Raw genomic sequence first — 14,494 nt, forward strand, 5'->3', positions numbered from 1 at the left:
TGTTTATGAAGTAATGTTCTTTTTTATTTGAGGGTCACATTTCGTAGGGGAATATTTCAACCACTACCCCTTGTAACTCAGTTCCAAGGGGCAAGGAGACACTCAAAAAAATTAATTAAATCTTATAGTTTAATTATATCTTATAGTTTAATTATATTGCAACAATGCAATTTGGAGAGCTAACTCTCAGTAAATTAACTTAGCTGATAACTAACAGGGAATATCTAAACTACAATGTTTCTTGATTCTCCTCTGTAGGCAGATGTTTCAGTGCTGGCAAGGTTGTTTGATTGTAAGCCAGCTTTGGGGTCGGTTCTGAAATGCCAGGATTCTGAGAATTGACTCTTTGAGGGATTGACTCCCAGCCCAAATCGATACTGATGCACAGAATTAAGCTCTCAGTCAACCACATGAACTCACCTTAACTAGCTTCAGGATAGCACTCGGGACAAACTGAGCTGAGATAATTTATTAGTAGCAGCAGTATGATGGACTAACCTACTAGGCCATTAGAATTAGTAATTCCACAACCATCACAGTACATAGCAGAGTCAGTACTGATCAGTCTGACCTACAGGTGGCATCTCAAATAGTGATGAGGACAAAGGGGCAGATTCAAAAAGTGTTGAGGTCATGTCTCTATCATGATAATAAGCCATAAAAAGTCATATTCTACATTTCATTTTGTTCCCTGAGATCTAATAATGTTTGGCTGTTTTTGCTGCTCAGTTTCTGTATTTGGACTGTATAGACTTAACTTTAGCAATGTGTACATTACAGTAAACTCTTTTATTTCTAAAAAAGTAAGAAAATGTGGGGGAATTTCCATGATTTGGGCCCTTTAAGAGTTAAAGCCTCAAAGAGGAATTCCACTGATTCTTTTAAATTTCTGTATAATTCAACGGTTGACAATGTAAACAAATTCATTCAGAGTGGTTTAATTTGAATTGGTGCCTTGTAAAGAAACTTACATATTTCTTTACAGTGGTTTTGATGGAAACCAGGGGTTGCAATGTCTACAATGTAAATGTCAGATGTCTGGTTCTGTTTTACTGCCCTGTTGCGGCTCCACAGCAGAATTAAATTTTTAGGTAAACATAAAATAATCCTCCATTGCGGTAAAATAAAGCTCTGCTGATCGTTCAACACAGTTTTGACAATAAATGGTCTTAAACGCCGGAGTTAAAGTAGCCTATAACTGCTAATTCACTAACCTTTAACCCTGAAGGTTGGCGCTCAGACTTCTGGTCACCATAGCAAAGCAGACAAGTCTTGCCAACTTGTAGCTAACAAAAAGGCAAAGAAAGACTTAAGATGAACATCAATAATTTATAGACTAATTGACTTATTTGCACTTATAATCACTCCAGCTGGTTTCCTGCTATGTTTAATCTGCAACAAAAACCGTCAAACTCTAAAAAGTTTGCCAGCTTCTTGTTGGAATTTTCCCGTTCCACCTTAAATGGTGCCGGATTAACATTTAAGGTGGAACGGGAAGTTTAAGACTTAAGTTTGAGACATTTTATAAGAAACTGTTCTACATTTGAGGAAAAGTTGTGAGAAAGAGATGTGAGAAAAGCAGCTACAGCTGAGCTAAAGCTTAAAGCACAGCAAAGTAAGTCTGCATTTTCATTTATATTTTGTAGCCTATGCTAACACATTAGCACATACTGAGACATATTTACAGCCAAGATGGTAAAAAGGATATAAAATGTTGTGGCTCCCAGAATGGTGTGATTTTTGTTAAAAGGACAAAATGGCTCTTCTTAACATTTGGGTTGCCGACCCCCGACCTAAATGTACTGCTTTTGCAGAGTACGATAAATACGTCATTAAATCGTTTTAAAATGTTAGTCAAAGCTAATCATCCATCAAATGTCGATATATGTTTTCAAAGCAATTATCTGCCAATACTGATATCATTCTGCCTCCATCATGCTTCCTTAATTATTTCTTCTGTTTATTTAGTTAATTTTTAAATTACAGTCATTTGTTGTTTTTAAATGTGCCTTATGAATGAACTTGGCACGTCTTTGTTTTGGGTTCGAATTCTTTCAGTTTTGCCACCCCATCTCTCTCTCCCTCCTCCTCTCACTCTGGCTGTGGGGCACGCTCAGTTCAGGCCTGTTTGGGGCAGTTCTGTAATGAAATAATAATGTTTGTGTCCTAGCCGCGTCTGGACCCGGGGAAACGAAGGCAGCAGCATAATTGCATGGTTTAGATTAGCATCTACAGAGAGGGGGGAGTAAGAGAAGAGAGAGAGAGAACAGAGGGAAGCAAGGAAGGAGCACTGAGAAAAAGAGAGAGAGGATAAGGGCTGAAAGAAAAGCTAGAAAAGGGAGGGTGGAGGGCTAGAAAAGGTGAGAAGAAACAGAAGGTAGATGTTTAACTGAAGAGAGTAAGCAGGATGGGAGGGTAAAGTGGGGGTCTAAGGAATAACCTAGGAGGAGGAGGAGGTAGAGGGACAGAGAGAGAGAGAGCTTTGTGCTCAGGGCTCAGAAGTTCTCTAAACTGTGATGTGGCCGAGCTCCCAGATGGAAATATTTATGAGCTGAGAGGACTAGGCCCCTGAAGAAGAGGGAGAGAGAGAGAGAGAGAGAGAGAGAGAGAGAGAGAGAGAGAGAGAGAGAGAGAAGAGAGAGAGAGTAGTAGTAGTAGTGAGAGAGGGAGAGAGTAAAGAGAAAAGAGAAAAAGGACAAGAGAAAGATGCAGAGAGAGAGAAAAAGGAAAGACAGACACAGAGGGAGATTAAGTGAGAGCAGAGAGAGAGTAATAGAGAAAGAGAGAGAGTGAGTAATAATGATAAAAATAAAGAAACACACAAACCAGGAAAGAGTAATAAGGAAAAGGGGGGGGTGAGAGTAATAAAAAGAAAGAAACACATAGAGAGGGAGAAAGTAATAGTGAAATAACAGATAGAGAGAGAAAGAGGAAAATGAAATGCATAGGTAGGGATAGAGTAATAGAGAGAGCAGAAAGAGAAAGACAAAGAAGGAGAGAATAAGAGAGAGAGATAAAGAGGAAAGAGAATAACAGAGAGGAAGAGAATAATAGAGAGCTGGGAGAGAGAAAGACAGAAAGAGAGAGAGTAATTAAGTGAAAGAGAAAGAAACACACAACCCAAGAGAGAGTAATAGAAAGAAAAAAGCAGAAAAAAGAGGCGCTGAGATGGAGAAGGAAATAGAGAAATAAAGGGAGGAAGAGAGAGAAGGAGAGAGAGTAATACAGAGAAAGAAAAACAAAGAGAATGAGTCATAGAGAGAAAGGAAAATAGAGTGAAAGAGTAGTAGAGAGAAAAAAAAACAAAAAGAGGGAGAGAGACAGATGGAGAGGGAGAGAGAAATAGAGAGAAGGGAGAGAGACTGTAGAAAAAGGAAAAAAGGGGGGAGAGAGAAAGGAAAGAGTGGAAAAGAAAAAAAGGGGATGAAAGAGAGAGAGAAAGAGAGAGAGAGAGAGAGAGTAATAAAGAGAAACAGAGAGGGAGGAAAGAGCAAGACAGTAGGAAGGAGAAAGAAAGGGGAGAAAGATAAAGAGAGAAAAAAGACAGTGAAAGAGAAACAAAGATAATTAGAGGGAAAAAACTGGAATAGAGAAATATGCAGAAAGAGAGGGATAGAGTAATAGGAAAGAGAGTAAGTAGTAACAGAGTGAAGAGGAGAGAAACAGAGCGGGAGTGATAGAGAGAAAAAGGGCAAAAAGAGAAAGGCAAAAAAGAGTAATAGCAAAAGAGAAATAGAGGGAAAAACAGAGGAAGAGAGTAACAGGGAGATGGAGAGAGCAGACAGAGATGTAACAATCAGTGGCTCCTTATCTAAACTGTCAGACTGGATTTCCCAAAAGCGCTGCGGTGTTAACAGCGTAGGGGCTGTTAGAGGGAGTGTTCACAATCAGACCTGATCTACAGACATATTATGACACTTTTTTGGAAATGGAGCCAAAAAATTTTCAGCCAGAACATATAATGCAGAGATACTGAGTCATAGAGACAAAGAGAAGCTAAAGAGCTAAATGGCATATCAGCTTTGGTAAGTAGCAAAAATAAAGTGGCAAGTAGTTTCAAATCTGATGTAATAATCCAGATTGCAAACTGTAATTATATATATATATATATATATATATATATATATATATATATATATATACATACATACATACATATACATACATATATTACATATATGTGTGTGTGTGGGTGTGTGTGGGTGTGGGTGTATGTAAAAACATACAGAAGGGATTCAGTCTTATAATGATTGATGGCAAGGAAAACATGGAATTATTCCCTTAAGACAGGGGTGCACAACTCCAGCACAGTTTGGTGATTTACCTGCTCGAACACACCTGATCACACTCATCTGTTAATTGGCAGGTTAACTGGGGGTGTTTGAGCAGGAAAACCTCCAAACTGTGCTGGACACCAGCCCCCCACGACCAGAGTTGTGCACCCCTGCTTTAAGGCATATTGCACTTTTGTCAGCACTATTACTTACACTGTTAGAAATGAGAGGTCAGGTCAATGTAAAATGATATAGTAACTGATTGCATGGCTTTTTATGAATTGAATCTCTGACCAAGATGAAAATGTGCCAGATGGGACTGTGTGATAGAGGGAGGAAATTGGGTAAAAAAAAAAAAACATATATTCAGTTTTGTTTATCTAACTGAGATCCAGACCTAGAAACAGTAGCTGGAAGAATTTTTGACTCAACTAAGAAGTTTGAATTGGGTGAACTCAAGTTGTGTCTTCAAGTTGAATTAACTCAAGAAAAGCCATGTAATCAGTTACTATATCATTTTAAGTTGAGCAGACTTCACATTTTTTACAGATTAATTCAAGGTCACAAATACAATATTGTACAAGTTAGACTGGACAAGCTTTTCCTATGTGTAAAAAGATAACAGGAATGACATTGCGAGACTTTGATGACTCCAGTGTCCAGTCTCCCCAGCCAGGACTGGTCTAAGATTGGTGTGCGTGCCTGTGAGTGGTAACAGCATTTGCTACGTGTGGTACGAAATTCCACACCGTACTCAGCTATAAATAATCCAACTATCTTTAAAAGCCCACCTCATGTCCTGTCCCTAAAGGGTCACAACCCCTGGGGCAACAGAGCTTCTTACAGTTCATATGACATTGGGGAGAACACATGCACAGAGACAATTCTAACCACCCCAACAGAAAAGGCGCACACAGAACACATTAGGCCACCAGATCAAGGTCAGTGCAGTATACTTGGAATGTCTCACACGTCCACTGGGGTTTGCCTTTGGTTCTTTTAACCTCCTAAATGGCCAGGGCCCACTGGTGGGCCCAAAGTTTTGTTACACACTTCTATAACATAAGAATAGCTCAGTCGGTTTGCACTGAAGTCCCTGTAGTTACTGAATAATAAGCCTGGAATTTTAAGGGGTTAAACCAGGCCCTCTCCAAATCTAAGAAAACCATTATGATAAACACACACTCCTCCTTCCTCACTTCAGCCGCGTTCAGGATGCCAAAGGAACGTAATCACTGAAAGACTCTGATAAGGCTTCAAAGCATGCTGTCCAGTCTAAAATGTTTTAGGGTGGAATAACATGTTAATTATAGACCTTTCAGGACTCTATTTATCCTGCATGAAAAAGCATCTCTCTCAAAGTGGCAGCATCACAATGCCTAGTTTAGAATCACAGAGAGGATAAAATGGACACTTAGAGGTACACATCTCATGTCTGTGTGCACTGTGAACAGGTACTGTAAACATGACTGAGCCCACTTGAATTGCAGGCTTCTTATTCTGTTATTAATATATGGAAAACGAATTCCTTTGCATCATGAAATAAAGTAGTTTGAAGTAACGTGTAAACATTGTTCAAGTTACCATTCACTGTCCAGTCCATACAATCCATATATGCAAACTAAGCTGCTAAAACAGCCTGTTTTGAATCCCACCCATTAATGTTCATCTTCTAAGGCAGGGGTGTCAAACTCAACCAGTAAGAGGGCCATATTAAAAATTTCATCAAATCTGTGGGCCAGAGAAAGGTTTTTATTTTATTTTTAATTAATGTTGTGCTATAACACCCAAACTGGACATTGTTTATTCAAAATATGCAAAAACTTCAACAGTAAAATGCAGACACTCAAAATATTACATGGACACTTAAAACATTCAAAATTTAAATGTCCTCAGGAGCTCAGACTTTTAAACCTACCTATCTGCTTGAACTAGACACCTGGCATCCTTTCTTTGCTGCAAGTCCATTAAGACTTGGGCTCAATTTCTGAGCTGCTGAGCTAATGGTAGATGTTTATATTAGTTGAACTGCAGCTGAAATGCATTTTCTGTGGTATGACTGGTGTGGAATTGCACAGAATTGTGTAGAATTGAGGTGTAACAGCTGTCCTACAGACTGCTGTTGGGGTAGGAGAGTCTAAGGAGTGTTTCAGCTCTGAGTGCTTTTTGAATGATGCACAACACAGGACAGCCAATCAGAACAGAGCTCGTTTACATATATTAGCCTTAAAAGCACAGTAACAAAAACAGCCTGTTTAAGTCTAAGGGAGAGAGGTTGGAAATAGTGTACAAACAAATTATGAGCATTTTTGGTACATTTTGGTACAAAATTTTATAAGTGGAAAAATTGACATACATGTAGGATTTGGGCCCTGAAGGCTCATTATTCCATTACTATCATGCATTGTTTAGTAACTACTATTAAACGAATAGGTGTATTATGTAGTTATAGAGAGTGTGGAATAGGGGTGTAAGGTGTTAGGGGTTGTGGGGGGGGGTCTAGTCCACCTCAGCTGGAAACTAGGATACGTGACCACAAAAAAAGTCCTTCAACGCTCATGAAAATGTTACCAAATGTACTTCATGTTGTAATACAGGAACGAGTTCTTGCATCCTTGTGCCGTTCTTCCACCAAAAATAAATATATGTGACCACTAAAGCTCCATGGCTACATTTACACTGTCATGGTACATGGTCATGTACCATTGCAAATTTTCACCAACTCTACAGTAAAGCACAAAACAACGCTTTTTTTCATTTTTCATTTTCAAAATGGTGGTTTTCCAAGGGTTTTTTACATCATGAAAGGGTTCTTCAGATTGGTGGAGAATGTGCTGTAGATGGTTCTATATAGAACCTTTTTGAAAATGCTTCTATATAGCCCAGTAAAAGGGTTCTTTTACTGTTACGATATCAGGCTTGTTACAATAGAAGAACCCTTTTTGGTGCAATAGCTTAGCAAGCTTTGCAAGCCAGGTAAGTAATAAAGTTGATCATGGAAAGAAAATAAAGTTCGCTACTGAAAAAAATAATGACCTATATACAATGTAGGAGAATAGCTGCTTGTCAGCCTCACTATAGCAATGTCTGGTCAAAATGGTCCCATCAATGGACGAATGATGCTAAAATGACTTCACCTTCGTGTTAAGAGGTGGGTCCCGGAAGTCACTGGTACATCCAGCATCCAACTGATGCATCTCTTCATGCGTATGTTCAGGTTCAAACTTATACTGTTGGGGCTTATATTGTGCAGAAAACATGGTCCTCGAATTCATAATCGTTACAACATCTGTGTTGTGAATTTCCTTCAGCTTTGTCTTTGGTCATCTTGCGCAAAATAATGCCAAATTGTGCTCAGGAAAGAAGTGATTCTTTTTGGTTATTTAAAGATAGTTAAACAGCTGCTCCATCTTTAGTAATAAGATATCACAGTTATACTGTGTTCTAAACCACATTGACCTCAGTGAAGACCTGGATGTGGCTTGAGCAGGTTGAGAGAAGTTTTGGGCTTGTTTTGGGTGTCTTTTTGCTCCAGCTCTAAACTAAAGAAGCAAAACTTTTACACCAAACATGTCTTGGCTGATCGACCGCATTTGGTGTAAGTGAAAAATCATGTACATTTGATTTTACATTAGACTGTTCCTTTAAAGGAATTGAAAATGCCTCATCTTTTTTCAAGTTTTTTCATTCTTCCAAGACTGTTGATGTTAGAGGTTCACAGAAAAAGCTTTAACCAGCAACTGTGAGAACGTCTGAGAGAGACAGACAGAAGGAGAGAGGGACAGAGACAGAGATGGGGGGAGAGACGGGGGGCAGGGGTGGGGGTGGGATGGGGGGAGGTTGTTGGTATTCACTGACAAACTCGGAGCCTGTTTGTCCATGCTAAGTGGGCGCTTTACTTGGTAACTGGCGGCAAATTTGGCAACAACTCCACATTTTATTCAAGCTTTCTTCACTCACCCTCTCTCTCTCTTTCTCCCCATCCCTCTCTCTTCTTCCCCTTCCATTCAGTGCACTCTCTCTCACTCTGTCTCTCTCTCTCTGTGTCTGTCTCCCAGGATGTGGAGTTCTGTTACCACTGGCTCCATGGATTAGGTTCAAAGGTCTAACATGGCGGCAGAGAGGCCCAAGTTAAAAATACTCTCACCATATCTTACCAACATAAACCATTCTCTGTCCCTCTGTCCCTCTCTCTTTCTCTCTCTCTCTTTCTCTCACACACACACACACACACACACACACACACACACACACACATACACACACATACAGACATACATGTACACTACATGGCAAGGCCTTGTAAAACAGTACAATACATTCACTCGCTATATATACTTCATGTCTCAGCACACAGCTGAAGTGCTGAAATGGTCAGCATCACGCAGGCCATTTCAGTGCCCTCAATCATGTCAGAGAGCCAGTACATTCTTACACGCAGCCTACACACTTAAGCCACTGAGCTCATGCTGTGAAGCATCCATCATTCACCCAGAACTGAAACACTACTGGATTTTCTATCCATGATGGCAACTCCATAGGAGAAGTAACTATGAGTACGTTTACAGGCACTTAATAATCTGATAACTGCAGAAAATCAGATTTTGTTAGTAATCCGTTCAACGCGTTTACATGCACTTGAGTAATCAGATAATGGGAAACTCCCGGTCTACAAGAGTGAGACAGTAATCGGATTTCTGCTTTGAAACCAGCTAATAAACTCACAGAAGAAGACATGATGTCCCTGGATGTTCAAACATGTGCATATGACTCTATATATAATATATATGGAGCTCATGGAACTATACATCCTGACACTGTATGAAAACAAATGCATGTGTGCCTGGGCTAGCTATGAGACAGGCTCTGGAGACAGTGTGAATGGAGCTGTAACGATTTTGGAAGAGAGTCAGAAGGGCCTCAGCCCGAAGCCCAGTCACTAAGCTGACTCATTATGTAACAAAGCACAAACTTCCCCATTCACTCTCCTGTAGCAACGAACATTAAGATGTCAAGAGAGAAAGCTTTAACACTCACACATGCACACAGTCATGTGCTGTCAGACTAAATGGAGTTCCTGTAATGTTCTAGAGCAACACATATCTGCTTATTATGGTGATCCACAAAACAGCGCAACTCAGTCATTGACTCTGTTCAACTGCTTGTTGCTGTGGAGCAGCAAACAAACTTAACAGGCATGAGACAAGCACACAGCCTAAATCTGCCGAGACAAACTCATGACATCTGACCTCAGCCTGGATGCCCTGACACACACACACACACGGGCACTTTAAATTCCTAAGAACACAGGTGTTACACGCGTAAAGACCTTGACATTGCTGTCATTTTGTCAGTTTGACTGTAAAATCCTCACAGCTGACTGCTGTAAACTGTCCACTACTGTTCAAAGGTTTAAAATCAATGTTTTCAACACAATTCATATATTTTAGTTGCAGATAATTGTATAAATTGATTCTAGTATGCCAGTCCTGTACATCCCCACATGTGTCAAGTAATTAGTAGGGCATTAAAAGGTGTAAAAGAATATGCAGTACAATAAAAAAAAAAGAAAAAAAAGAAATTGTAAATGTGGTGAACAGAGCTGTAGGAGATTCGAAAATCACTGAAAAAGATGTATAACATTGAAAATAAAGTTATAGTGGTATAAGCATGGTGATCAAAACTCGAGGCAGAGAAAACAAAAAAAAAAGACTGTTAAATTAAAGTATATTATTTTTCATCTAAGAACCTCTTGTTGACTTAAAAGTTGAAAAATACCTTTTGGCGTTTACACTCTTAAAAAGGATGGTTGAAGAACCCTTTTCATGATTAAAGGGTTCTTTGCATCATGAAGATGCAAGGCGTCTTCAAAATGATGGAGAATCTGTTGTATACGGTTTTATATTGAACCTGTTTGAAAAGGTTCTATTTAGCACTAAAAATGGTTATTCTATTATTACAATGTTAAGCTTGTAACAACAGAAGAACCCTTTTTGGTGCTATATAGAACCCTTTTCAAACAGGTTCTATATTGAACCATCTACAGCACATTCTCCGTTAATTGGAAGAACGCTTTCATGATGCAAAGAACCCTTTAATCATCTAAAGAGCTCCCTGAGTGTTCAAGGTTCTATATACAACCTTTTTTTTTTTTTCTAAAAAGCCCATTTTTAAGTGTGCAATTTATAATATTTACTCTACAATGGGGTCCAAAAGTCTGTGATGACAATGAAAATACGGTTATTTTCATTTTAACCTGAAAATGTTTTAGAAGTTTGAAAAAAATAAATAAATAAATAAAGGAAAGTTATGGCAAGTAAAATGCAGACGAAATATTCAAGATACTGCATTATTTTAGGTCACTATTTAGGGTAAAGTAAATGTGTGATATTGACCATGTTAAAGCCAGAGATCCCATTTTTTGTGTACTGTCTCGTCCACTGACGCTTGTATTCTGATGACTCTCAGGTGAATTTGCTCTGTTCATCAGAAGCTTTTGCACAAACTTGTGGAGTCCAGTCCTCGAGCGCACGTCGTCATTAAAGCAAAACTGGGACCAAATACCAAATACTAAGAAATTATGAAAGACGTAAATATTTCAAAAATTCTACTTAACCTGTATGCTGATAATGTCATTTCTATAAAGTGTACTTTAAGTACAGAGAAGGTGTAAAACTACATAGAGGTACATAGAGAGTTTCATAAGGCAAAACAGTCCCAAAAAAACTTTCTTTCCAGATTTACCGCTGTTTTACCACCAACTCAGAGCTCAGAAGACAGAAACTCAGAAAACACATGTAGGTTTTGAATGGTAAATAAAATGGCTATATGAGTGCTGTTGATAGAGACTACTGATATCTGGTTCCTATCACCACCACTGTAAAGAGATCAAAGTCGGTACGTTTCTCTACAATGAACCGTTTCACATCAAACCACTCCGAATGACACTGTTTACATCTCTACCACACAATTATGCAGAAATTTAGAAAAATCTGTGGAATTCCCCTTACAAAATTGGATCTTAAGGACTAAATTAACTGTTGTAAATAAAACGACATAAATGATTGATATGTCAGGTGATTTGATTCCTTTTTGAATGGTATGACATCACAACCATGACAGAAACAGCCCTACATGTGAAATAACACTGACAGACAACTCTATTTGAGTGCACACACACACACACACACACACACACACACACACAGGGAGGCCTCACAGCAGATCAGGGACACAGCTGTCACACTCCACGCCACACACACTTCCTGCTTAGAGTTAGTTAGCATGGGGATTATCAGAGGCACACTGCCACAATATGAACTTAAGCCCCTGCACCTCTCTCGCTCCATCTTCTCTAACTCTGTGTTTCCCGTTCCCTCACTCCCTGCCCCCTCCTTTTCTCACCTTACTTCTCGACCTTTTGCTCCCACCTCTCCCAGCACACACACATTAACACACATCCACTCTCCCTTTGGACTAAACCCAAGCATAAATAACTTGTAATGGGGCATCTGGGATGTCTTAGGTTTTTTATTCTCGACATCTTTCACCATTTTCTCCCACCCCATGCCGATAATGCAGTGGTGCAGGTGTCTGTCATGTCAGCACTGAGCAGAAGCATGTGTGCACTCGTAAATAACCCCTCCTCCACGCCACCTCTTAGCCAATTGCCAGCCAGGCTTCAGCTTTTCCTCCGCAAATACCCCCACAAAGACACTAGTCTGAAATAAACAATACTCGCCGACTATATTTAACAAGCACTTGAAATAGGGGCAGCAGACAAAATAGACTGAGGATGATGTATATCTCAGGATTCATTTCATGGATTTTGCACTGCAAAAAATGATCCCTTAGCAAGTGAAAACATCTTAAATGTAGTCAACATGTCCAATATTCCTTATTATGAGATTGTTGGAAGAATACTGTAAGATTATATGACTTATTTCTAGACATTTTGTACTTATTTTAAGTAATTTTATCTTATTATGGTGTCTTTTTACATTATTTTAAGCACCTGAAATGAGCAAAATCTTTATTATTTCTCAACACAAGTAAAATGATCTGCCAATAGAATAAGACACTTTCATAAGACAAAAGTACTTAAAACAAGTAAAAATGTATAAAAATAGGTAGAATAATCTTATATGTCTCATAATGAGAAATATTAGATACATTTGACTTGCTAATCTTTTTTTGCAGCGTAGTGTAAGTTTGGATGCTGTCAGAATGGGCCTAGACTCAGAGCTTTTCCTTTGTTCTGCCCTATTAAAAACACATGTGTGAAGCCATGATAAGTGACAGTTCACTCCATTAAAACTGAAGTCTACAGAGTTACTGAAACAGATGTATGTTCATTTTCTACCCCAGTGTTTCCCAAGCATGGTCCTGGAGGCCACTGAGGCCCACCGTTTTCAGCTCTTTCCATCCCAACACACCTGATTCAGCTCATGAAGGTCTCCACAAGACCATAAGAGACATCACCTTAGTAGTTGTAGATGAGTAGACGTGGATGTGTTGAAGCAGGGAAAGCACTAAAACAGGGGTCATCAATCTTATTCACAAAGGGTCTGTGTGGCTGCAGGTTTTCATTCCAATCATGCAGAAGCACAACACTTGTTTAATCAGTTGGTGTCAGTCTTCAAGCAGTTACAGTCGTATTCAAAAGTTTTAACACCCCAGTCAAATCACGTTTTGCTGATTTTCTAAGTGAAAACTGCAAATTGTCTACAGGAACAAACAAACATGTTTTGTAGATTTTAGTGCACAAGTTCTAGTTATTTGTTTTTTTCATTATTGCTGTTGTCAGAAGAAAACCTGTTACCTTTAACATTGTTTGTGAATTTCATGATGAATGGACTAAAAGACGATACCTAAAATTACTTGGAAAAAAGTCTGGTTCCATTGACTTACATTAAAAGTAAAGTATGTTTTTTTCTTTGTCTGTAAAGTTACCATGTATGTTCACCATAACGTTTGCACAGACTACATTTGAACTTAGGTTAAATGCAGCAAATAAACAGTCTGTGTGCATTACAATGTGCAGAAGTATATTCTCTGTAGATGTACTTATTTTCACTTAGATAACCAACAAAACTTGTAATCTGCACATGGCTGTATATGAGGGTACTACAATGTTTAGGCCAGTGGGCCTTCAGGACCAGGATTAGGACAAACTGTCGTGCGCCACTCACTTTAGTGAAGTAAGATGACTGGAGAACGTGGCTAAGCAGTTAGGTTTGGTCAGTTCTATGTTCTTAAGTACTGATTTGGTCAAATTGAGTATTTTCAAATGGTCACACCTTTCCATCTACCATAGCTTTGAGGCATCTGTGAGGAAAGATGTATATTTTTTCTCTGTTCCATTTTAATCCATTTTTAGTGCCCTTTTAATGTTGTTCTGTTGTTCACACCTCTCACTTTCCACAGTTAGTCTTTTATTAGGCCAAAAGTATCCCAAGGAGAGAACAGAGCCAAAGTGACCCCAAAAAGAGAAGAACAGCGCCTGACCTAACTTTAACCTAACAAACTGATATTGACAGAACGTCCACTGCAGCTCTAAAGGCATCGCAACAGGCTCACTCTTAAAAAAGATGGTTCTTCAAGGGTTCTTTAGTAAAGGCAACGGGGCTATTTGGAATCATGGATTCTGCTTAAGGTTCTTTGCATGGTGAAATGGCTCTTCAGATTGATAGAGAATGTGTTGTATATAGCACCAAAAAGGGTTCTGGTATGGTTACAATGTCAAGCTTGTCACAATAGCAGAGCCTTTTTTGGTGTTACATAAAACCATTAACAACACATTCTCCATGAATCTGAAGAACCCTTTCACCATACAAAGAACGATTTAAGCATTAAAGGGTTCTCTGAGTGTTTATGGTCCTGTATCTTTACTAAAGAACATTTACGATGAAGCACCTCTTTAAAAAGTGTATACTCTTAAAAAAGATGGTTCTTCAAGGGTTCTTTAGTCTGTATAGAACCACAAACGCTCAAAGAACCCTTTGCATGATTGAAGGGCTCTTTGCATCGTGAAAGTGTTCTTCAGATTGATGGAGAATGTGCTGTAGATGGTTCTATACAGAAACTTTTTGAAAAGGGTTCCACTATTGTTAAAGGCCAAAGAACCCTTCTGGTACTACATAGAACCCTTTTTGCTAAGAGTGTACTTTAAGGAGCTGTTTACGTTTTTACTTCTTCTTGTGTCCTGATTTCTCTGATAT

The 14,494-nt window shown here is 38.9% G+C and overlaps 1 protein-coding gene across 2 annotated transcripts in view; it reads right to left on the bottom strand.

The window, feature by feature from the left end:
• cped1 (cadherin-like and PC-esterase domain containing 1) overlaps positions 1-14,494 on the bottom strand; it is an 88,070-nt gene that overhangs the window by 72,517 nt on the left and 1,059 nt on the right. The gene's annotated exons all lie outside the window — the stretch shown is intronic.

This window comes from Colossoma macropomum, unplaced genomic scaffold (genome assembly GCF_904425465.1).
Source record: "Colossoma macropomum unplaced genomic scaffold, Colossoma_macropomum, whole genome shotgun sequence".
Lineage (NCBI taxonomy): Eukaryota > Metazoa > Chordata > Actinopteri > Characiformes > Serrasalmidae > Colossoma > Colossoma macropomum.